This window comes from Aulostomus chinensis, chromosome 1, assembly GCF_037954235.1.
Source record: "Aulostomus chinensis isolate RoL2024-O1b breed Wild chromosome 1, RoL_Achi_v1.0, whole genome shotgun sequence".
Taxonomy (NCBI): Eukaryota; Metazoa; Chordata; class Actinopteri; order Syngnathiformes; family Aulostomidae; genus Aulostomus; species Aulostomus chinensis.
Genome location: NC_141320.1, coordinates 55,937,073 through 55,962,895, shown reverse-complemented (window position 1 = coordinate 55,962,895; position 25,823 = coordinate 55,937,073). Strand labels below are relative to the sequence as shown.

Sequence of the window (25,823 nt, the reverse complement as noted above, 5' to 3'; positions counted from 1 at the left end):
AATAATACTAAATCAAGGCCTGTTTAATAAATGGTGGAGCAGAGTGGTGCAGAGGCTGTGTGCTGGGCCCAGAACCCAGAGGTTGATGGATCAAAATCATCCTCTGCTAAAAGAAAGGAGCAAAATAAACCTGGTTGTTTTGAAATGTGGATCTGTTAAAAAGGGGTGGAAATCAGAATTCAAACCATTGTGAGAGTTAATAACATTCTACTTTTCCACTGAGGCAAAAGTAGACTTCAGAAGGTTTAAGTGATTCAACATAGCAGCTAAGTTTCCATTTCTATACTGATTGTCTGCAATGGTTCGTGGGGGTGGAGCCTATCACAGCTGACATCAGGTGAGGAGGGGGTTCACCCTTGATGGTTCGCCAGTCCATCCCAGGACCAACACACACAGACAGACAACCATTCACACTCACAGTCATTCAGAGTGTCCAGGTAACCACGACCCTCTTGATGGCTTTGGACTGTGGGAGGAAGCTGGAGAACTAGAGAGAACCCACACAGAGACAGGGAGAACCTGCAAGAGGGGTGGAGATCGATGAGTCCTGGAGACGGTTCAATAATGACCACAACTTTGGCACCAGGAAGACAGCAGGTGATGGCACCTGGGAGTTCAACAGACCTGATGATTGAACCACCAATCACAAGGATTTCAGCCTCCATTGTAAACAGAGAGTTTAGATGAGAGAGAACCTGCTGTCAGCCTCACCAGTCAGGGCAGTGGCAGAGGCAGCAGAGTTGAATGAAGCAGGATCACCTGGCAGGTCTCAGCTGGAGGTGATGTCATCACTGGCCTCAGTCCTCACCAGTGCTCTGCCTAGCAACAGGGACGATGGGGAGAAACCAGTAGAAGCACTCTGAGAGTTGGAGACAGCAGGAGGAGAGAGACCATGACAGAGTCACCCATGGGAAACTGTTGGATCCACTCAGGACCGGCTGGTCCAGAGAGGTCCAGGCACCCATAGCCACTGGATCAGTTTGATCTTTGAGCAGAGCAAAGTAGTTTGACACAGGAAGAAGGTCGTCTGGAGAGAAGAGAGGAAGAGAAATCTGTCTCCCTTCTTCTCAACGGACAAACACAGGAGAGGACGGACATCAGATGGACAGAGAGCAACACTGCTGGACTCTCAGAGCTGTGAGGGCGTCCAGCTGCAGCCAGGAGACAAACAGGGATGCTGCTTGAGGACATCATCCAGGAGGCTCTCCATGGTGTGGAGCTGGGGTCTCAGACTGGAAGCTCTGGCTGCTGAGTTGTCCAACCAGCCGTCACATCACCTCCTGAGCTCTTAGCCTCCTCTTGACCAGGTTCTGGATGCGGACTCAGCAGGAGACAGGAAAGTAATCAATGTTGAAGGAATTTCAAAGCATCCATCAACCTGCAGGACAAACTCCTTCACTGTGTGGGAGGTTCAGAGTCCCTGGTTTGATTGCAGCTTTCACCTGAGCAGGTGTTCATCCACATCTCAGTAACAGGGGACACTTTATCACAGCAGTGGAAAAACATCAGCATTCATCACCCAGCAGCTCCTCTGATCAACAGAACAAGTTCAAGTATTCTGAGAAGGAGGGCATGGATCCCTCTACCTCTCACATGCTAAGCTAGCACTCTACCATTGGAGCTAAGTCCCTGCTAATGAGCAGCAGATGATGGAGGTTGACCTTCATGCAGGGTTGGATGACCTTCACCAGTTGGAGCTTCTCTGGTTGACCAACATGTGGAATCTCTTTCAATACTCCAGTGGTGGTTTAAGTGGTGACAATATGGGTTAGTGACTGGGAGTGAGTGAGTGTGTGTGTGTGTGTGTGTGTGTGTGTGTGTGTGTGTGTGTGTGTATGTGTGTGTGTGTGTGTGTGTGTGTGTGTGTGTGTGAGAGAGAGTGTGTGTGTGTGTGTTTGTTTGTGTGTTTATATGCAGATTTTTCCCTGGAACAACGGTTTTTATTTGAAGCAAGAGCCTCCAGATCAAAGTCAGAATTGATGATGATGTCATCAGGGCTTTTATTGTTTATTTATTTGTACCTAGAATTCTGTCTTTGATCTCAGGAGGACATGAAAGGAACTCAACTTTAAAAAGTATATGAGAGCATTCAGCTTGGTTAGAAAACATTTTGACTGTTCAACAGTAGAATTTGTTAGAAACAGTTTCCAACACTTTGAATTAAATTGAAGATAAAAAAAACCCTTCCACACTTAAATCCTGTCTCTAACTTCAAACTGGGGATGAACATTTTTATAATCAATCTGTCTCGATGTGTTGGCCCTGCCATGGACTGGTGACCTGTCCAGGATAAACCCCGCCCCTCACCTGAAGGCTGCTGGGATAGGCACCACCCCCATGAACCATTGCAGATCATCAATAACCAAAGCTACTAAGGAGGATTACAGAGTTAAGGAGTCAGTGACTTAATAGAGTCTAACAAAGGGTTGAACCTGAATGAGACAGTCACCCTTCAGTCCTTTTCCCTGTTTGAGGACATCACCATTGTGGATACGGTTCCCCCTATTCCTTAAGATAGCCAACTGAATCCTTCGCTCTTTAGAGCCTTTTAGGAATGCAACTGCTCCAGCCACATCTGGCCTATCTTTATGTTTAGACTCTAAATGACGAGCCATTTTATGGTCAGGTTTTGAACAAAATGCACAATAAAATGTTTTATTGTACAATCAGCTGCCATCGTGTTTTTTTTAAGCATAGGGATGGTATCTCAGGTCCCAGGTGATTTTATGCATTCAGTGTGCTTGGGTGCTGTAAGGAAACTTCTGGACATTTGGCTTAGGGGGCCTCTCAAATTCCCTTTACCTGCCGGCCTTGTCAACCGGATGTCTGACTGTTTGACAGGTTTACGCAATCATACTCCTGTAGAATTTGCCAGGAAACCTGAACACTGAGGGAACTTGATAGGTGGAAAGCAACCGGATTTAGGATGTTTTTACTGAACATTGGGCCTGTCATTCTACCTTCATACCTGGACGCAAACATCTACAAAAATGTCATGCTGCTGTTTTCTGGCATTGCCATTGTAGTCAGCCAACACTCTCTTCATTGCACTGGCAGTATTCTGAGACATTGCAGCTGATGTTTGATACACTGGACCAGAGAGGAAGACCTGCTCAGCCTCCTGCATGGACCAATTCTGCAGCTCAGTGATGACCACTAGGGATTCAGCATTGAGTTCATTTTTAAACTTTTTGGAGGAAACAACTGTAAATTAACCAGCAGTTACTGGTGATGCTTCACAGTTTCCAAGCTCAAACGGCCTCCTGCTTGTTGGACTCACAATTTCCAAAAAATGTAGACATCAAAAGTCAAATCATGTTTTTGTTTGGTTTTGTGTTGTTTTGTTTTTTACTGGAGGAAAAATTCAAATTGTGATGATGTGTCTGACTTAGAAATTGAACCCCCCAAAAACCAAAAACTCTCCTTCTTCTTTGCCGTGATCTCTGAGCTGATCATGATTGCTCTCATCAAAAATCCTTGGCAGCCGACCAGTCACACACAGCCCCCCCCACACACACTGAGACATGCAGCAGCTCACAGTAACTGCCTCAGTCACACAGCTGATAGACTCCTTTCTATAACAAGATAAGCAGTAGAAAATAGATGGAAGTGATGATGAACTGATGAACAGGTGATTTGTCCAAAAGTCAACATCAGATTCATTTCCAATCTGTGGAAGCAGTTTCATCTTGAGGTTCCAGGTAAGAACAGCCAGCTGTGGGCTGACACACATCTCTTCAGGAGCACTTCTATGCTCCAAACTTGCCAGGTTGAATTGTGTCTGTATTCTGAGGGCAGCAGGAGGACGGAGGAGTGAGGACACACACATTTGGAACTGAGAGCAGCTGTGTGTGGGATTTCCCCTCCAAAGATAAAACCAGCTCCTTCATGCTGGCTATGAAGGCTCACAGTCACACTGACGCAGCTACAAATACTTTGATATGCAACAGACTGGTTTCTCTTCTGGTTGTTTGTTATCAACTGTTGTCACATTTATGGATCAATTTAGCTGATAAGATGAAGGCTCCAAAGGACCAGCTGGAGATGCCAGGGATTGAACCCGGGGCCTCATATATGCAAAGCATGCGCTCTACCACTGAGCTACATCCCCTCTGTTAGAGTCACTGTTTAACTGATGCAGCAAACACAAACACAGACACAACATTTTTATTCTTCATTTTAGGGATAAAAAGGAACTCAGCCTGTGATCTCAAAGGCTCTGTGATCTCAGGAGTTTCACTCTGATGTCAGCCCACACAGCCTTAGACCACAGAGGCAAGTCAGGCTCCAGGAAGCTGCAGCTGCTCCGTTCTCAGTCCAGTCCAGAGTGAAGGTTTCCCTCTCAGAATCTTTACAATCCAGCCCAGATCCTCACTGACTAGCAGGAGTCTTTGACCAGGAAATGAGAATTATATTGAACGTCTGCTCATCCTCAGAATGAAGTAAAAGTATTTGTGTTCCTAAAATAATGTCCAGATGCAAAGATCAATTATTAAAATTGATTGGCTCTAAACGGACCCATCATCACTATACAGTTGCAAACTGAGGACTGGAATATTTAGAAATCCACAGACGCTCATAACAACTGGTAGTACAAGTACACAGTAGAGACGACTGTAGGAAGTAGCAGTTGTGAGCCTGGAAGAAAATGCCCCCATCACATTGTCAGTGTTTCAGTGACTGGCATTGTGAAGAGACTGAGACAAAGTCACGTTATGAATGGAGGGCTGAGTTGGAGCAGAGGGGGGCAGGATCCTGGGGGTGGACTGTCTTTAGGAGGCTGAGGTGTCTGGTGGTCTTGGTGGACCCTCTGTATCTCAAGCTGAGACAACAGAGTCCTGTGTTCTTGAGTCATTGTCTATAGTCTCTGTTGTTGGAGAGCTCAGTGTGGTCCCTGATGGTCTAGTGGCTAGGATTCGGCGCTCTCACCGCCGCTGCCCGGGTTCGATTCCTGGTTAGGGAATGAGTTTCTCATTCAGGTTCAACCCTTTGTTAGACTCTATTAAGTCACTTACTCCTGCAAGGACAAACTCTGTAAAATATATCCATGGTGAGGCCTCCCTCAGGAACTAGAACACCAAAGATGAACTGCACTTCATCCGTGAAGCTCAGTTGTGTTGGTGTTCTATGAAGTACTGCCTTCAGAAAGGCACCAAGGATGTCCTGTTGGTCCTCACTGTCCAGGTAGACAGTCTCAGGAAGAGGATCACACATCTAAAATACAGTACAAATACATCCATCCATAGTCTTCCGCTTGTTCCTACACATTAAGGGTCACTGGGGGGTGGAGCCTATCCCAGCGTCAACGGGCGAGAGGCGGGGTTCACCCTGGACAGGTCGCCAGTCCATCGCAGGGCCAACACATAGAGACAGACAACCATTCACACTCACAGTCACACCTACTATCAATTTAGAGTAGTCAAAGTACAAATACATATTTATTTTTAAGAATCAATGTATTACAAGTACTTTCAGGAAAAAACTAACCAAAATGTTCTTAAAAAAACAAAACAAAAATGTTCTTAGCAAAAACCTCTTCACCGTTTGTGTACCGCACATCTGTAAAGTGAGTGTGTGAGAGTGTGTGAGCGTAAGTGTGTAACAGTCAGTGAGCGTGACAAGAACTCCTGAAACGCTTCATCAAAGTGCTTTCAAATCTTGTTCAACTGCAACATTCATCCATTCAAACCTGACCTCATCGGTTTGGCATTGTGAAGTTTGTCACTTCAAATCTTCATTCAAGACAATTTCACCTTTAATGCGTGGACTTTGGGGGACAGTTGAAGTCCATCCAGATCCAAGAGAAGTTTTTGAAACACTTCAGAAGTGTAGCACAGTCATGGGGGACATGCAAGGTTGAGGGCACCCATCAGTCCCATTAGCAGTGTACGGACCTGGGCAGCATTCCTGCATGTAGGCAAAGTCAGAGTAGTCAAAATAGTACATCCAACTCTGTAGCGCCACCTAAGTAGAATACCAATGTTTGAGATCCTGCTTGTTCAGCATGAATGTTCCAGCAGTGGTCACCTACCTGTGTACTTTCCAACAGTCACCAGTCGCTCTTGGTGCCACCCCTGCTTGCGCCAGTGTCTCCAACAGTGTCTCCAACAGTGTCTCAGCAGTGCCCGTGATCTTAGCAGGACTGATGAGCCTGTGGTTCAGGAACAGGTCCTTTCTAATTGTGCAGATGAGGTTTCTGTTCCAAAGCCTGGATCGTATGTTTTCATGATCTCTTTCAAAATAGTCATCAGGTATTTCCTCCCCACGTGTGGTTGCTCTCACATGAATGCTTCATCACCAGTCATCAGTCCACTGTGTGTTCATGGCAGCATTGAGCAGCAGTCAGACAACAGTTCTTAGACGCTCCATGAGTTTGGCTGAAAGTTCCCGATCCATGAACCCGTCTTCATGATCCAGGTATGGTCCTGCACACCCTGAAGCTTCCTCTGGTGGAGATTCCAGCTGCCTGGCCTCCATCTCTGAATACACTCGCTGGCCCTCAGCTTGTTTTGTTCCATACAGTCAAAAAGAAGCAGAAATAACATCACCATTGAACAGAGGTCAAACAGCCAGAGCAGCTCAAAGGCAGGGATGGGGTTCCTCACCCCTCCTCCCCTAAAACAAAAGGCACGTGGTCAATATGGGTGTTTGAAAGCAAAGGTCATGGGCTAGAAGTTTTAGTTGTTTACTCAATCAAATATTTATTTTTTAATGATATGATCATACAGAGAGGCTCACCGGACTTTTCCTCAACAAAAAAAGGTTTCAAATGTTGAAAAGCACACCAGTAATTTATCATTGCATCAGTTAAAGACAACAATACATAAAGAAATTGCTTACCGTTGCAATCGGCCATTTTCCAAAAAACAAAGACTTCTCTCCTGGTGAAAAGAAATGAAGAGTCGTACGGTCCTCTGAGGTCCTGTTGTGTCTTTTGGTCAGAGACAAACAAAGTGTGTGCCAAGTCGGCTGTGATGAATCTCCCAGTAAACCAGGGGTTGGGTTCCCCACACCTTCCTCCCCTCAAACAGAAGGCCAGACGTGTGACTTGGAACACCAAACAGGACCAATGGTCTGTTTGAGGCTTGAGGGAGGACATGTCTGTCTTCTTGCAGTAGTTACTTTCCCTGGTGAGTAGTTACTTTCAGAGTGGAGGAACTCAGGTACTATCTCAGTTACATTTTGGCAGAAGTAACTAGTAACTATAACTACCTACTTTTGCAAAGTCCCGTGCCAGACACTGAACATGAGACACTTGCGGTCTCTTGGTGTGACAATCAGCCGCTCTGTGACAGCAGTGGAGACACCAGCAGACAGGGCGGAACCAACTGGAGCAGAGGAGGAGGAAGTAGCCCCACTAGAGCCCTCCCTCCCTCTCATTCTTTCTCTCTCTCTCTCTCTTTTGTCTTTTCTTCTATTTATTTGCCTTCTGCTGTCTGTCCTTTCCTGCTCTCGTTTAAAAACCAGCCGCAGCAGACGTCCGTTCCCATGATGAAAATTATTATAAAAGATAGATTTGTTTTCCTCTTAAGTTTAGAAGCATTTTCAGATTCATGAAAAGATCATCAATCAGTGTCGTATTTCAGACAGACTTCTGGTCCGTGAGGACGAGGAATCCAGCACAGATCCACAGAACTCCAACTGCCATCTTTGATGATTCCGTCTCAGTCTGTAGGGTGGAGAGATCCTCCTGAGTCAACGAGCCCTTTTAGGATCCACCTCCATTTATGGATGGAATTTATACAGCATCCACTCACCAGTGGCGTCTGATATTCAACAATAAAGATTCCCAAGTCACCGTCCAACACTGGCTGGAGCAGCAGAGCTGGCAAAATGTCATCTTTTCTGTCATTGTTTCAAAATGTCCTCACTAAGATGGTTATTAATTCCTCATTCTCAGCTGCTGCAGCCTTTAAAGAAAACCTTTGACTGGTGGCTCTAACAAAGATCAGATGTTGTCTCCTCTAGAACATCAAAACGATAATAATAAAGATAAGAATAAAGATAATTTGGTGAATTTCAGTCTCCTACAAATGTGTGTGTGTGAATGTGGTTGTTGTGGCCGAGTGGTGAAGGCGATGGACTTGAAATCCATTGGGGTCTCCCTGCGTAGGTTGGAGTCCTGCCAACAATGTTCAACTGTTGATGGTCCATATCAGACCTCTTCCCCTACTTTGTGCTCCAGTTGTCTCCTCATCAGGCACCACAGGATCCAGGAGTCAAAGCAAATCATTAGTGACTTTAAAAATGGCCATCAAACACAAAATAAAGCTTGGAATAAGTTTCGAATTTAATTTTATGTTGACATGTTTCATCCATTTCACCACTGTCCTTCATCACAGCATTTAACATCAGGACTGCTCCCAGATCAGCTCCATGATCAGAGATCAAAGACTGAAGCAGGAGATCAAAGACTGAATTCAGAGATCAAACACAGAATTCAGAGATCAAACACAGAATTCAGAGTTCAAACACAGAATTCAGAGATCAAAGACATAACCTTGGAGGCTAAACCCCCCCAACAGTTTCCATTTCAGTCAAATCAGTTTTATTTTTTTAGCGCCAAATCACAACAAAAGTGATCACATGACACTCTACAAGTAGAGCAGGTCCAGCACCTCAGTCCTACCATCAGTTAACACCCAACAATTCTTCATCAGCAAGCACATCCTGCAACAGTAGTGACTAAAACCTTCTTTTTAACAGGCAGGAACATTGATCAGATCCAGGATCAGTGGGAACTGATGTCTGCTTTGACCCCCTGGTGAAAGAATATGTCCTGTCTTGTCTCCTGTCTTCCTCCATTATCCCCCCCCCCCCAGGGGATATACAGAAGGGAAAAGAGGGAAGAGGTAAAGAAGGAGAGAAAGAGGAAGATAATGATAGACAGAGGAGGACATGAACAGGTGATGCTGAGGCTGGCAGCTGGAGCCTCTTCAGGTCTATAGCCTCCTCCAGCAGCAGCAGCAATCAGGGATCTGGGAGGTGGGGAAGCACAAAGGCTCCAGAGAAGAAGATGAGTTAGTAAAACGAATGAGTCTAGGAAGAAAGAGGAGGAGAGAGAGGCCCAGTGCATCATAGAACATCCCCCAGCAGTCCAAGCCTATAGCAGCATATGTAAGGGCCAGCCTACGCCAGCTCTGACAAGCTGAAGGCTTTGGTTCCAATTCTAGTTTTAGAAATTCTAGGGACCACAAGTGAACCTGCATCCTGGGAACGAAGGGTTCTAGCTGGGTAAGAGGAGAGTAGGAGTTCTGATATGAAGGAGCCTGATTGTTGAGGTCTTTGTATGGTCGAATAATTTTGCATTCTGTTCTGAATTTGACAGGGAGCAAAGATAGAGAAGCTAATCCAGGAGAGACATGGTCTCTTCTACCAGTTCTAGTCAGGCAGCAGTGTTCTGGACCAGCTGGAGAGTCTTTAGGGACTTATTAGTCCAGCCTGATAGGAGGGAGATGCAGTAATCCAGCCTGGAAGTGACAAACACACTGACGAGTTTTTCTGCATCTTTTTGAGTCAGGATGTGTTTGATCTTAGCGATGTTACGTAGATGGAAGAGGGCAGACCTGGAGATTTGTTAATGTGGGTGTTAAAGGACAGACCTGGAGATTTGTTAATGTGGGAGTTAAAGGACAGACCAGGAGATTTGTGAATGTGGGAGTTAAAGGACAGACCTGGAGATTTGTGAATGTGGGAGTTAAAGGACAGACCTGGAGATTTGTTAATGTGGGAGTTAAAGGACAGACCTGGAGATTTGTGAATGTGGGAGTTAAAGGACAGACCTGGAGATTTGTTAATGTGGGAGTTAAAGGACAGACCTGGAGATTTGTGAATGTGGGAGTTCAAGGAAAGACCTGGAGATTTGTTAATGTGGGAGTTAAAGGACAGACCTGGAGATTTGTTAATGTGGGAGTTAAAGGACAGACATGGAGATTTGTTAATGTGGGAGTTTAAGGACAGACCAGGGGCCTCATGTATCAATACTTGCGTGGAAGTCATACTAAAAACTTGCGGTCGCAAGAATGCAAAGTTGCCTACGCACCAAAAGATCCGGATGTATCAATATGTGCGGAGGCCAGAATTCACACACGTTTCCTCGATACATCCCAATCAGTGTGGAATTGAGCGCAGATGTTGGAGCTACCTGGCCCGCCCCCGTTACGCCCACCAAGAAATACGCAAATTCATTTAAATAGGGTCTCCGCTGTCGGCACTCACAAAATAATGTCAAAGAAAAAGAGGGTCACGGCGTGGAGCTGGAGGTGCTGGTAGGAGAGGTGGAGGAGAGACAGCAGATTCTGTTGGTCAGCCTGTCCAGTGGTGTCAGGATAAACAATGAAGGTTGTGAGTGGATAAGAAGTGAGAGGGTGAACGAGGTGGGTTCAGACCAACACACCCCCATGGAGATGAAAACAAAGTGGTGGGACCTGTTATTGGCTAAAGTTAAACACTGCGCAATCACTAAATGAAGAACTACAATAATCAATTGGCTTCAATCTAAATTTAAATAACAATGTGGAAAATGGCACTAACAGGACGTCAAGGTGGAGGTCAAGCGGCGTACAGCTGCCCTCCGGAGGAGTGCCGGCCAGACAGGTGGGGGTCAGGGAGAGGGGCACCTGATGGAGTTTGAGCAGTGGGTGGCAGCAGTCATGGGCAGCACCTCTGTGGGGGGATTGTCGCCACCACCCACGCTGACTCCAAGAGCCTGGAGGGGAAGTGGCAACTCCTTTTCTTAGCAACATTTCCAGCTGCTTTGCCACAAATGTAAAGGCAACAAATACACAGAATCAGACACTTAAATAAACCAATATGTTTAATAGAAATTGATCCGTCAGCCATGCCGCCAACGTGCAGCACCCCTGCCGGCTCCCGCGCCAGCCCGTCCACCGGCTCAGAGTCATCCGCCAGGACCAGCGGCATTCGGGCAGCCCATCCCCCGGCCCCAGCACCGGCACCGGCACCAGGCCGACAAGCGGCGGACGGTCCTCCAGCCCACCCGGACCCAGCGGCACATCCTCCGGCCCACAGGGATCCAGAGGAATCCTCACACAGGCGGTCCTGCAGTCGCAGGAGGACATGATTAGGGGAATAACGGGGATCAATGAGCAGCTTGACTGCCTGATAAATGTTCTGGAACGTTTTGTGGACAAAATAAATTAATCTGGCTTCATGAATCGTGTGGTAGCTTCTTACCCTTTCACACTGTGGAAATGAAATTCTGGCGTGCGAGGACGGCTGCCCGGCCTGGATCGACGTCCATCCCTCCAGCCTCTGTGCATCGATGATCTGCACATTGATGGAGTGGAAACCCTTACGATGAACATAAGCGTGTTCCTCATGGGATGGCGTTTTTCTGGCAACATGAGTGCAGTCATTAGAGAATTAGACATCTGAGAATCCGCCTGTTGCTGCAAATTAATATTGGCCTGTTCAATGATCAGGTACACCACCCAGGGCATGGCCCGGCCGAGGGTCGACTGACTCACCCCGGAATGGTCTGTCATCTCCTGCTGGAAGGCTTTTTGGATCCGATGTATGTGCGGTAATCAAAAAATGTCAGTTACCAAACACTGCCACAGGGTGTCGCCAACGGACCAAAGTGCAGTTAACGCAAGAATCGGCTTTCCGCCAACTTCTACGGCACCTCCAGAGTTGGAGTGAAACAACACAAGAATCGCCGAACTTTTCGTGTTGATACATCTGAACGTGAGCGTCGATCCTGGCATACGCAAGTTTTTCTTGCATAAACCTCGTTGATACATGAGGCCCGGGACTGCTCCAAGCTGAGAGGGATCCCTCCTTTGAGCTCCATGGAGATCCTGTTCCTGCTGTCCCTCCATTTGGTGGCCATTCTTGAAAAAACCTTTCCACATATCCAGGGATGCTGGGATGCTCAAGATGTGGCTGATGATAGATCCGCCCCCTGTGTGGGTGGAGCCAAGAAAGTGGAAAAAGACTGTGAGACCCAGAAATCAGGGCTTCTTCTCCTCCATCTTAAGGTGGTTGGACTGAAGTCTCAGCTCTGACTCTGGATCTGGTCTCTGCGAGCCAACATCAATATTCTTGGACCAGAGAAGCTAATGAGTATTTCGTGAACCGCTCCCCTGAGGTGGAACCATCCTGGGCAGAAGGAGAGGCAACAGTTCCTCCTCCAACTCTTTACTGTCTTGTGAATAATCTGCAATTCCAGGGAGAGACGGTGTTCAGGAAGCTGCTGAAGGGTTTTCTTGTTGGCCTCACGTCTCCATTTGAGGTGTCAGTTTCTGTCAGTGACACTTAGCAGTCGTTAAGAAGGCCAAAGCCGTCCCGCTGGTCGCTACACGTCGTGTGCAGAGCCCTGGTCGTTTAGGTTGTCTTTCTTATTTTCTTCTTAAAAAAGTGAATAATTTCATGCAAAATAATTCATGTATGATATTTTTTTTAAATGATCATGTTTTTATTACTGTATTCTCTCCTCGTGTTCCAGTGATAACTTGATGATCTAAACTTGATATTTAGACAATCTGGCAGCACAAAACCAGAAAATGCCACCCTATCATTGAAACTTTCTGTCAAATCAAGTACAAATGAACATGTTGACTTTCTTCTATTCAGACAAACCTTTCCTGTAGGGCTGGTGGCGTGAAGGAGAACGCGTCTGACTTCGGATCAGAAGATTCTAGGTTCAACTCCTGGCCAGCTTGGTTGGAACTTCCTACTCAAGTGGGACCTTTGATAAAAGTCACTGAAATCCTCCAAGGTGGCTTCTCTTTGGTGCTGAAAGCATGTGACTAGGACCGCCTTCTTCCATCTGCGAAGTATCGCTAAGATTAGGAAGATCCCTTCCCAGAGTGATGCCGAAAAACTGGTGCATGCATTTATCACTTCTCGGCTGGATGACTGCAACTCTCTCCTGTCAGGATGTCCTAAATACTCTCTAAAGAGTCTCCAGCTGGTCCAGAACGCTGCAGCGAGGGTTTTGACAGGAGTTAAGAAGAGAGAACGCTTCTCTCCACTTTAGCTTCTCTCCACTGGCTTCCTGTAGGATCTAGAATCGACTTCAAAGTCCTTCTACTGACTTATAAGGCTCTCAATGATAAAGCTCCATCCTATTTGAAAGAGCTCATTAGTCCCTACTGTCCCACCAGAGCACTCCGCTCCCAGAATGCAGGTCTTTTAGTGATTCCCAGTATCAATAAAAACAGACTGGGAGGTAGAGCCTTTAGTTACCGGCTCCTTTACTGTGGAACCAGCATCTCTCCATGGGTCAGAGAGGCAGACACTCTAACTACGTTTAAGTCCAGGCTTAAGACTTTCCTCTATGACAGAGCCTTCAGTTAGGACTGGTTCAGGTAGCTCTGAACCATTGATAGCTATGCTGCTACAGGCTTAGACTGCTGGGGGACACATCAGGTTACATGGAGCCCTTCCCTCCTCTCCTCTCCTCTCCTCTCCTCTCCTCTCCCCCTCTCTCCTCCTCTCCTCCCTGCACATTTTTGGAACTGTCATTACCATTACTTGTTGCACTTTGTAGTTTGGCCTTGGTGTCTCGCAGTCTCTCTGTGTTTCCACAGATCCACCAGAGCTCCAACCGCCACCTGCATCGCCCCCCCCACCCCCCTTATTCCCTACTGTTACACCGGCCTGCGCTCCCCTCCCATGAACCAGTCTGCCATCCAGTCCCCCATCAAGCTGGCTTGCCCTCCCTGCCTCCCCTTCCATGAACCAGTCTGCCATCCAGTCCCCCATCAAGCTGGCTTGCTCTCCCTGCCTCCCCTACCAGAAGCTTCCTTCTTCAACTGTTATTAACATTTCCATGTTTCCCACATTCTGCATTGTAAACTGGTTTCTTGTCTGTAACAGCATCTACTGCACGTCTGTCCGTCCTGGGTGAGGGATCTTCCTCTGTTGCTCACCCTGAGGTTTCTCAGATTTTTCCCTGTTAAAAGGGTTTTCTAGGGAGTTTTTCCTCAGTCGATGTGAGGGTCTAAGGGCAGAGGATGTTGTTATGATGCCATGAAGCCCTTTGAGACAAACTGTTTGTGAAAACGGGCTCTACAAATAAAATTGCCTTGCCTTATTTTGAGGTTCGTAGCAACTCTTACTACATGACTGTCAGCATCACTTTGAGGTTAAGAGTTGCTACGAACCTAAAAATGATGCTAACAGTAATGCAGTGATAGTTGCTAATCAACTCAGTGATGCTTACAGTAATGTAGTCAGTGTTTCGAACAACCTCAAAGTGATGCTGAGAGTCATGAAGTAAGAGTTGCTACTAACCTCCAAATAATGCAACAGTAATGTAGTAAAAGTTGCTACGAACCTCCAAATAATGCGACAGTGATGTCGTATGAATTGCTAATGAACTCAAAACGATGCTAACAGTAATGTAGTGATAGTTGCTAATGAACTCAAAATGATGCTAACAGTAATGGAGTGAAAGTTTCGAATAATAATAATAATAATAATAATACATTTTATTTATAAGGCGCCTTTCAAGGCACTCAAGGTCGCCGTACAACAGTTTAAAATAGATAAATGAATAAAAAAAAAACATGCACGATTTAAAAGAACAACAACAGAAGTCCCTAGGAGAGCACAAGAGAGGGCATTCAGCCATATGCCTGTCTAAAAAGGTGAGTTTTAAGATGATTTTTGAAGGTGTCAATGGAGTCAATGTTTTTGATGTCAGGAGGGAGGGAGTTCCAGAGGCGAGGGGCAGAGCAACTGAAGGCTCTAGCCCCCATGGAGGTTAGACGGAAGAAGGGGACATTGAGGCTGATGGAGGAGGAAGACCTGAGAGACCGGGTGGGAATGTTGGTGTGGAGAAGGTCTGACAGGTATGAAGGCGCGAGGTTATGGATGGTTTTGAATGTATGGAGGAGGATCTTGTAGTCAATGCGGTGTTTTATGGGAAGCCAGTGGAGTTGATGTAGAACGGGGGTGATGTGACTGATGACAGGGGTTCTGGTGATGATTCGGGCAGCTGCGTTCTGGACCAATTGAAGCTGATGGAGGAGTTTGTGTGGGAGACCAAAAAGAAGTGAGTTACAATAATCCAGACGGGAGGTGATGAGAGAGTGGACCAGGATTGCAGCGCTGTTGGGAGTGAGAGATGGGGGGTGGGGGACAAATGGAGGTGGACAGCTGGACGTGGGAGGGGTCAGTTGCTGGTGGATGGTGGCTATTTTTGTATTGAAGAAAGACATCAAGGAGTTGCAGTGGTCGGTGGAGTAGAAGTGAGGGGGGAAGGAGTCAGGGGGGCGGAGTGAATTGTTGACCAGTGAAAACAAGGCCCTGGTGTTCCCCGCACCAGCAGTGACTTGTTGTGTGAAATATTGGGATTTGGCGGAGGAGAGTGCGTTTTTATACTGAAGAATGTGGTCATGGAACATCTGTTTGTGGATAGTGAGTCCAGTTTTTATAGAAAGCCGCTCCAGCTGACGTCCTTTGGCTTTCAGTTGACGTAGATGAGGAGAGAACCAGGGGGCGGAGTGGGGAAAGGAAACGGTCCGGATCTTGAGGGGGGCGAGTGTGTTGAGCAGAGTCGGTAGACCATCATTGAAAAGAGAAACCAGTTGATCCGGGGTGGATGGGGGGGTGATGATGGAGAAACTGTCAATGCCTGATTTGAAGTCTGCTATATTAATGTTTTTAATGTTACGGAAGGATATGATACGTGACTGTTTGGTTTTGGAAAGTGTCAGGCTCAGGTTGACTGAGATAAGCATGTGGTCAGACATGCTAGAGCCGAAGGCAACAACAGAGCAGTTGGAAGCAGTGACACCAGAGCAGCACACTAGATCTAAAATATGGCCTTTAGTAGGGGTGGGGAAATCAATGTATTGTTGAAGTCCAAAACTGTCCAGGCAAGAAGTGAAATCTTTAGTGAGAGGGTGATCTGTGTTGTCCATGTGAACATTGAAATCACCTCACAGAATTCTGTTGGGTGAGAGTGAACAGATTTGGGTGAGGAATGTAGTGAAGTCATCAATGAAGACCTTATTTGGTTTAGGTGGGCGGTAGATGTTCACAAGCACAGCGGGGGTGGGTCCATTCAGCTGTAGTGCCACAGACTCGAATGACTGAGAGACAGGCACTGAAACAGACGAGACTTTCCAAGTCTCGCGGTGTATTATCGCGAGACCTCCACCTCTGCCGGTGAGACGGAGTTGACAGGTGTAAACAAACCCATGAGGAGTAGACTTGCAATAGGTCTTGCAATAGTTGTCCCTTGCCAGTGAGGGAACGGATGTTGAATAATCCCAGTTTGACGTCGCAGAGCTGGTTGGAGAAGGCGACGTTAGCCGACCTGGCTAGGCTGGCTAACGCGCTGTGGTCCACCTTCCTACGGGTGTATCTCGGAGGATGGCGGCGGGTGGAGGACCAGATGGAGTTTATGGCGCTGGAGTCATCAACGCTGGCTCCGCGGTGGATGTACCTCCGGTGAGAACGGCGATAGATGTCCGGGAAGTGATGCAGTACAGGTGGAGGAGCAGTTCGGTGGTGTCGGAGTTGGAGGAGCTCCGCGCTCATGTATTGGATCAGGGTTGAAGCAGGGGATATCACGACGGACAGGACAGTCCACCAGAACACAAAGCTCATAGCCAGATTGTAGATCCACATGATGCACGGGCAGATGTCGACAACGTTCACCGAACCACAGTAGCAGAGACCAGGTGAGTGTCACACGTGGACATCCTAAACACGGTATTAACAAACCGATCGAATTGACAGTGGGCCCAGTGTAGAGACCAGCAGTACCGCGTTCGCCCAGATTATGCGATCTGCTACAAACAGTGTGGAAAATCATAACAAATATTAAGAAACAACAACCGGAGAGCAGCGGCAGCTAATCGCGCCAGCGTTCACTCTAACATCCGGGTCCATCCATCCGCCAATCTGCTTCTAGAAGATGGTGCTGACAATGAAACCATGCTCAGGTAGCAGGTTTAGATCTGATACAGGTGCTTCAAGAAGTCCTGAACCTCTGCTCTCAGAGGACAAACTGGTTTGAGGACTCACCTGGTGGTCCAGAGCTTGAGATGAAGCTGCAGCTGCTTCACTAGAGGAACACAGAACATGAAAAAGAAACCAGGATGAGCTTTGAGAAGTTGGTCACACGCAGCGAGGGAGGGGTCTTCCTGAGATGGGAGGAGCTGCTCATCCACCCAGATGGAGAAGCAGTTGATCCTGCTCTTCTGACGCCAGAAGGAAGAGAGTGAGGTGAGCTGACCCTGCTGTCATGGCAACGTGGAAACATTCCACTCCATCAGCGGTGCCTCCATCAGATGCACTCGTCTGTCGGAAGACAGAAGTGAAGACAAAATAATAGAATAAAACAATAAAGTCTACATGAATGGAGTGATGAAATGATCACATGACATCAGCTGAATGTATGATGTCATGCTGCGTCTGTGGTGAGGTCACTGCCAGGAGAGAGAACAAACGACTGATGAGATGGAGAAAACCGACACATGAAACAGGAAATGATGTCACTCACATCAGGCTTTGAGAAATCTGAGTAGTAGAAGTCAGTTTTCTATGGAACGTTTCCAGACAAGAAAAATATCCAACATTCATGGAATCATCTGCTGTTCTCCATTGGGTCACTAGGGGGCAGCACCTACCTGCAACTCCTGTGAGCCCTCAGTCTCACCTCATTTTCAGGCTCCAACTAAAATGAAGCTTCAACTCTTCTGAATCCTCTCCACCTGTCAGATCTGTTTGAAACTTCCAGGTTTGATCAACATCCCAGTCTGAACACATCTGCAGGTCAGCAGTGACCACAGCGCCACCTACTGGCAACAGGAAATGACAGATTTGACACTGAGATGTCCTCATTTAGCCTGTTCATGGTGTCCTGCTCAGATGTGGTCAGACCCACCCTGAGAGTTTGGGGAGAACCCTTGAAGCCTGGGACTTCAGGTCAAACGCTGAGACCACGGCATGATGGAGAGTTCTGATGATTCATCAGCACAATCAGACTCTGAGAACTCCTCCCTCCCTGGTTGATCTGAGTCAAAGTTCCCATGTCTGATCAACTTCCTGTCCTGATGACATCACTACTGCAGGTGAACAGTTAGCATTGCTCTGTTTGATGAAGCTGCGTTCAGGGAATGAGGAAGTTTCCCTTTGTGTCACTGCTTCTCTACTAATCTGATCTCTGATCAGTTCACCAAGAAGAGTCTGAGGTCAGGGGCTTGATGAGTAGAGCTGTTTAGTCAGGAGGAGGCTGCTCTGATTGGTTCCTGACACTGAAACAAGACCTTCATAGATTTATGATGACATCACCAATAGGAGCCTTCCCAGTCTGTCAGGGGGTAGAATTAAGTCAGCACCAATGACATCAGAGTCAGAGTTTAGACATCAGAGACAGACATCAAAGCCTCTCCTATACAACAAGAAAATAGTGGAATATCTTGGAAACTCTACTGCAATTAATGGTGGGAATCTTTGGACACCTCACGATTCGATTATTAAAATTCAGGGGCTACGATTCAATCACAAAATGATTATTGATGCATCTTTAATTTATGTTTATTGATGCACTTTTTCACATTTTTGCAACAATTTTCTAAAAACAATATATTTGGAATAAAAACAAGAGTTGAACTCATTTCTATTGTATTTTATTTTGCTGTTGAAAAAAAACACATTGGTACCTTTTGGGAAGCCTGGAAATGAGAGGAAAACGTAGCTCATTCCCACCTCACCCGTCAAGAGGGTCCCCAGAGACGGAGAGGTGGAGAACTACAGTACTTCTTAACTTCTTCCTGAGCCCTGGCACAGGCAGACCTGCTGGGCTGTTGCACTTGAGCATTAGTAAAGTTCTGCCCCAGCAGGCTCTCCAGCCGAGATGACGACAAAGTCCTTCTTTTGGGAGCTCGGTGGTCCTCCTCCCTCACAGCAGGGTTTGTTCCTGGTCCTCTTGCTCATCTTGCTGTGGGTAACTACACAATGAGAGGAATTGTAGTTCTTTATGATCAGGCTGCACTGACAAGTGGTGAAAGACTCTGCAGCTGCTCCAGGATGCAGCTGCACACATATTGACAGGAAATAGGAAGAGAGACCATATCACCCAGTCTTAGCTTCGCTGCACCGGCTTCCAATAAAATCCATCTTTTCTAGCTCTTAAAGGAAAATTCAGGCACAAAATGAACCTTAGGTGTGTTCTTGTATCATTATTATTATTATTATTGTTATTATTATTGACAATTGCAGGGATTTGGTTATACAGCAAACTGGTTTTCGGTGCATACCGCTAATTATCTCCTAATGCAGGTTGTGGGGGCAGCAGATAAACAGACAAATTAACAATAACATACACTTAAAGCAGCATAAAGCCTCAGTGGTGATAAAGTAGAGCCTTGATGTGGAAACAAAATCACTGAGAACTTTAAGTGTACAGAACGTTTAATACAAGACAAGTCTATAAAAAACAGTTAAAAGGAGTGTGGATGGCTGTTTACACTTTAATTCAGCTGTAGAAGAAGAAGAAGAACTTCACTGTGAAAATTCATCCTGTATGTTACAGCCGGCCCTCCCGGACATCGGAAGTCCAACTAGTCCGTTGCATAGCAACCGTGTATTTGCTTCAGTGGTGCCCAGCAGCAGGCCTGAGCAGGACCACTCTGTCTGTGTAGGAGCAGGCATGGGCAGAATGGGCAAAGAAGTTTTTCCATTGTGTCGTCTCAAGTTTCCTGATCTGAGGAGCTGTAGCAACTAACTCAGCAAAATTAATGTCTCTAAAATGTGTGTTTTCATGTGTGTTCTCATAATTATTTGCTGTGTAAACACATTGTCTACACAGACCATAATCCACTCACTTTCCTTCAGGGTTCAGTGCCAGGGCGTGACAAATGGTTTCTCTCCAGTGTGCAATTTCATGTGTCTTTTCAGATTTCCTTTTTCTGAGAATCTTTTGTCACAAAATGAGCAGGGGAATGGTTTCTCTCCAGTGTGCAATCTCATGTGTTTTTTCAGACTTCCCTGAACAGGGAATCTTTTCCCACAAACTGAGCAGGGGAATGGTTTCTCCCCAGTATGTGTTCTCAGGTGTCTTTTCAGACATCCCTTTTCTGAAAATTTTGTGCCACAAACTGAGCAGGGGAATGGTTTCTCTGCAGTATGTGTTCTCATGTGTCTTTTCAGACATCCCTTGTCTGAGAGTCCTTTGCCACAAACCGAGCACGGGAATGGTTTCTCTCCAGTGTGCATTCTCATGTGTCTTTTCCGATGTCGCTTTTCTGAGAATCTTGTGCCACAAACTGAGCAGGGGAACGGTTTCTCCCCAGTGTGTGTTCTAATGTGTAGAACCAAACTCTTTCTGTAATTAAAACCTTTACTGCATGTTGAGCACCTAAAGGGACGCTCATCCTTACTGACTTCTGTCTGAGATTCAGAAGGACCAAAGTTCACGTTCCTGATGATTTCTGATTCTCTTTCAGTCTTGCTGGCTGGTTCTGGTTCTGGTCCTCCACTCTCTTCTCCATCAGCTTCTGTTTTCAGAGGATGAACTGGGCTGCTGCTCAGAGACTCTTCTTTCAAGTTCTCCTCAGTTAGACTCTGGTGAAGCTGTGGGAACTGAGGTTTCTCTTCGTCCTCTTCACTCTTCACAGGGACCAGAGTGAAGGGGAACGTGGTGATATCAGCCTCCTGCTGCCCTTGAAGCTGCCCTCCCTCCTCACTGGTCCAGAGCTCCTCCCACTCCTCTTTAATGTGGGGGGGCTCTGGGTCCTGCAGCTCAGGGGGAACCTCTTCTTTAATCACCAGCAGCTGCTCCACATCTGCAGGACACAAACAGCAACATCATAAATCTCTTCATTTGACTCTGAAACAGTGGAGCAACAGACAGAAACAGAAATCAACTAAGATCTGTTATCACGTAACTTCAAACTGAACATACTTGAATGACTGCAGATGTGTATGATGGTGTCTCATTGACTAATAAAAGTAGGGCTGCATTTCAAAATAAGAGCATATTAATATAGCTGTGCATGTTCAAATCAAGTGCTCCATTTCAGAAAAATAACACAAAGGAGCCAAAGCTTGAGTTTCTCTTGTCCTGTCTCACATCTTGATTCAGTCTCAATCTCACAGAGAGGAAATCCCTCAACAGGTGAACCCTTGACTTCCTTCCCCTCTTGTGTTCTGCTCCTCCACTTCTTTGCTCACTGACAGAATTGAGCTGACAGGATTTTAAACCTGGGCCTGAATGGAGTGGAGGGGCTCATTAGTGAGCCTGGAACGATCCTTAGTTTGATGAAGAGGAGGAGAAACCTGCCTGCAGTGGTTATGAGGAGCCAAACAGGACCAAACACAAAGATACTGGCTGACACAACTGGACCGGAGACACTTGCTGGCTGGCATTGGCACGATTCTACACTGGAGCATCACTTGATAGCCAACCTGGCGAGTCCAAACTCAAAGGAGCAGTTTTTTGAGGCGGTGGCATAAACAGACAGACATCGCCATCGGTCGATGCTGCTGGGAGCGACACAACACCGGTTCTCCTGGTCAGTGTGGGGGGACTCACCTGCTCTGTCCAGCCTGACTCGGGGCTTCAGCACGGCATCGAGCAGCAACCTCTGCCGGCGGTTCTCCCGCTCGTACTCCGCCACGGTTTCCTCCAGCAGAGCCACGATCTGCTCCGCGGCCGCCGCCAGCCGCTCGGTGAGCAGCGCTCTCAGCACCGGGACTCCAGCCGCTGAGTCTCCTTCTCCCAGCTGCAGCAGGAAGTCTTCAGCGGCGGCGAGGATCAGCTCCTGGACCGACACCCGCAGCAGCTGCGCGGCGCACATGTTGAGGTTCTACCGGCGCCACTCAGCCTTCCGGAGACAAAGACCGAGGCCTTCCGCTTCTTTTCTTCTTCTTCTTCTTCAAAACGAGCAGAGTCCAAGCTCTGTTCTCTGTGCCACTCCACACTCGCTAACGTTTCCTTAACTCGCTAACCTGGTAGCAGCGGTAGTGATGAGTCGAGTGATCCAGGACTTCGTTTTGAAAAACGCGTATTGATGACGTACTTAGTGACGTCCAAAGCCTCGCCGACCGGCAGTGACCACGTGACTGACTCAAGACCTGGTTTTCTGGCTTGGCGTGAGATTCCAAACCACTAAAGTCTTATTTATGCTTCTGCGTCGCGTCGACGCGTGGTGACGTCAACGACGAGGACTGTGATTGGTCCGCTCAAAACATCATTTCCGGTTCAGTCGCAGCACAACAACACCGCCATTTTCACAGTTTCTGTGGTGAAAGCTCCAAGAAAAAATGGACCAAGCCGAAGAAAGGAGTATTCTTGGCACTACAAAGACTGACAAATGGCCAACAATTGTTGTCTGTGACCGGAAGAAAACCAAGGAATCCGACAAGAGCCCCTTAAACAATACAAAGACAAAGCCACACCCCCTAGCGGCTTGGCGGTGAATAGCAGAGCAACGCGTTCCCTCGACGCAGAATAAACCAGGCTTTCCAGTCGCAGCTGTCTTACGCCCCCGTGCCAGATAAGGACCCCCATCGGGCTGTGCCACTCTGGAGGGAGCGCGTCTCACAGTCAGTCAGCGGAACCATGCGGATCCGGGCCGGAGCTGTGGGAAGGAGCGCCAATTGTATCGGGTTGTTGTTTTCTGGACTGCAGCAGAACAGGAGCAGCCGGGACTGGAATGTAGAAGTAGGTTATCTTGAAGTTGACTCAGTTATGGTGAACGATATTGTGGTTCAACACTTTCATGAGCTTTAAGGCAAACATATTTCATGAGGAAACAACGCCGGAATTGGACGGATTTCAGCGGCACACAACAACGTATCCGATACACCTCATTGGAAACCTGGTGGTCTCAGACTAAGAAACACCAGTCACCATGAAGAAAGGAACTTTTAGCTGAGCACTCATGTTCTTTTCTGCAGGTTGAATGTGGCATTTGTTGGACAGAAGCGTCTCATCTCAACAAAAGCACCTCTTCAGTGCTGAGGCATGATGGGGCCAGGCATGAGAATGAAGTCCCAGATCCACCAGGATGAACTCAGGTATACAGCCACTCTCCAACTGACTCACAGGTGCTTCATTGATCATTAATTCCTATTCATTTCTTCTCTACTTCATCTTTAACCATCCAGCTTCCAGGAAGCAGATGCTGGATGAGGCTCTGCTGAATTTCATCCTGAAGGACTGCCAGCCCCTCAGCACTGTTGAGAGGGAAGGGTTCAGGGAACTGGTTCAGGTCCTTGAGCCTCATATGTTTGCCAACCAGAAAGGTTTGTGTGGAAATGATCTAAAGCAGTAGTTGATATCTCCAGTTTATTTCATCTTGAATTTCAATGTCTTGATTTACTCTGGGTGTCATTTTCAGACCATCAAACAAACGGTGGCCAAAAAGTACCAGGAGGAACGGGAAGGAGTGAAAAAGGAAGTCCAGCTGCCATGTGGACATCTGTGGATATGGAGGCTCCCTTGGCTCTGACCTGTCACTGCATTAGTGAGAATGAATGTGTTGGGAGAGCAAGACTTTCCACAAAGTCACCCTGCTGACAGTTTGGCCCCAGTCCAAAGAGGCATGATGGAGGACTGGGCCATCACCAACAAAGTCAAGTGTCTTGTGAGCGACGCAGCACCAAACATGACAGCATCCACTAGACAGCTCCAAATTCACCACTCAGTCTGCACTGCACATCGTCTGAATCTAGGAGTCAGAAAATCCTGTGATCAGATCCCCACTTCCATCATCAGACACAAAGCCAGGAACACTGTCACATCCTTCAGATCAGCACTACAGCCAAGGAGAAGCTGGCTCAGGTGCAGCAACAGATGGGAGGGCCAACCCTGAAACTCATCAGTGAGGTGCCAACACGCTGGAACAGCACACACAGCTGTCAGGGCTGCATGATGAGAGGGAACCAGTGTGGGAACCTCTGGCCTCTCTAAGACAGATTTGACTCCACTGACAGCTGAGGAGTTCACCACCATAGGAGAAGCACTTCTAGTAAACAGAGGTCATTCTAGTAGCCTGGTCCCTCTGTGGTTGAGCTATAATTGTAGGAAATATGGTCATTATTCAATGGTGACATCTCTCTGCTGAATAATGTAGAACTGAACGGATCCACTGGACCTTCTTTTTACAAACAGCAGCATGCAGCAGCTGTCCTGAGTGGAAAACTGCACATTTCTGTTGGTGAGAGTTCATCAAGTGATGGACTTTGTCTCTCAACAGAAGCTGTGTGGAAAAACCCTGCAGCTACGAGCGCTTCAGATTCTGAGAGTGATTCTTACGCCATTGGCTGGTTTAACCTGGCGTCTGACCGTGGAGGTGGCCGAGAGGAGCGTGACATGGCTGCACAGGTAAATCAACTAAAGCAGTGTTAGTCTTTGGCAGCAGGCCAGGCCGACAAATGCTAATGTCTCTGACTGACTGACTGATGAAGTTGGACCATTGGTCAGCAACAATGATGCATGAACCCAAATAGTGGCCTGGGTCTTGATAGGCTCACGTTAGTGTTAGCATCATTTTGAGTTCATGAGCAACTCTCCCTACATCACTGTAGCATTATTTTGATGTCATGAGCAACTCTGACTACATCACTGTCAGCATCATTTTGATGTCATGAGCAACTCTGACTACATCACTGTCAGCATCATTTTGAGGTTTTTAGCAACTCTCACTACATCACTGGAGCATCATTTTGATGTCATGAGCAACTCTGACTACATCACTGTAGCATCATTTTGATGTCATGAGCAACTCTGACTACATCACTGTCAGCATCATTTTGAGGTTTTTAGCAACTCTCACTACATCACTGGAGCATCATTTTGAAATTAGCATTAACTTTCATGACATCACTTTAGCATCATTTTGAGATTAGTAGCAACTCTCATGACATCACTTTTGCATCAGTTTGAGGTTTTAAGCAACCCTCTCTACATCATTTTGCATCATTTTTAGGTTCGTAGCAACTCTCAATGCATTACTGTCAGCATCATTGTGAGGTTCGTAGCAACTCTCACTACATTTCTGTAGCTTCATTTCTTAGGTTAGCAGCAACTCTCACTACATTTCTGTAGCATAATTTCTTAGGTTAGTAGCAATTCTTACTTCATCACTGTAGCATCATTTTGAGGTTCGTAGCAACTCTCACTACATTACTGTAGCATCATTTTGAGGTTTTTACCAACTCTCACTACATCACTGGAGCATCATTTATAGATTAGTAGCAACTCTCACTACATTACTGTAGCAACATTTTGAGGTTTTTACCAACTCTCACTACATCACTGGAGCATCATTTATAGATTAGTAGCAACTCTCACTACATTTCTGTAGCATCATTTCTTAGGTTAGTAGCAATTCTTAATACATCACTAGCATCATTTTGAGGTTTTTAGCAACTCCCACGACATCATTGTAGCATCATTTTGAGGTTTTTGGAAACTCTCATTACATTATTTTAGCATCATTTTTTGATTCGTAGCAACTCAAACTACATCAATATCAGCATCGTTTTGAGGTAAGCAGAAACTCTCACCACATCACTGGAGCATCATTTCTTAGGTTAGTAGCAATTCTTATTACATCACTTTAGCATTATTTTGAGGTGAGTAGCAACTCTCACTACATTGCTTACCATCACTTTTAGGTTTGTAGCAACTCCAACCACATCACTTTAGCATCATTTCTTAGGTTAGTCGCAACTCTCACTACATCACTGTAGCATCGTTTTGAGGATAGGAGCAACTCTCACTGCATCACTAGCTTTATTCTGTGGATAGTTGCAACTCTCACGACATCACTGTAGCATCATTTTGAGGTTTTTAGCAACTCTAACCACATCACTGTAGCATCATTTTG

General features: G+C 46.6%; 2 non-coding genes across 2 annotated transcripts; one reads left to right on the top strand and one right to left on the bottom strand.

Moving 5' to 3' along the window:
• Window positions 1–4,039: 4,039 nt before the first annotated feature.
• Window positions 4,040–4,111, bottom strand: trnaa-ugc (transfer RNA alanine (anticodon UGC)). The gene has a single exon. It is a non-coding gene; the product is annotated as a tRNA-Ala (tRNA).
• Window positions 4,112–8,052: 3,941 nt separating this feature from the next.
• Window positions 8,053–8,134, top strand: trnas-uga (transfer RNA serine (anticodon UGA)). The gene has a single exon. It is a non-coding gene; the product is annotated as a tRNA-Ser (tRNA).
• Window positions 8,135–25,823: the final 17,689 nt, after the last annotated feature.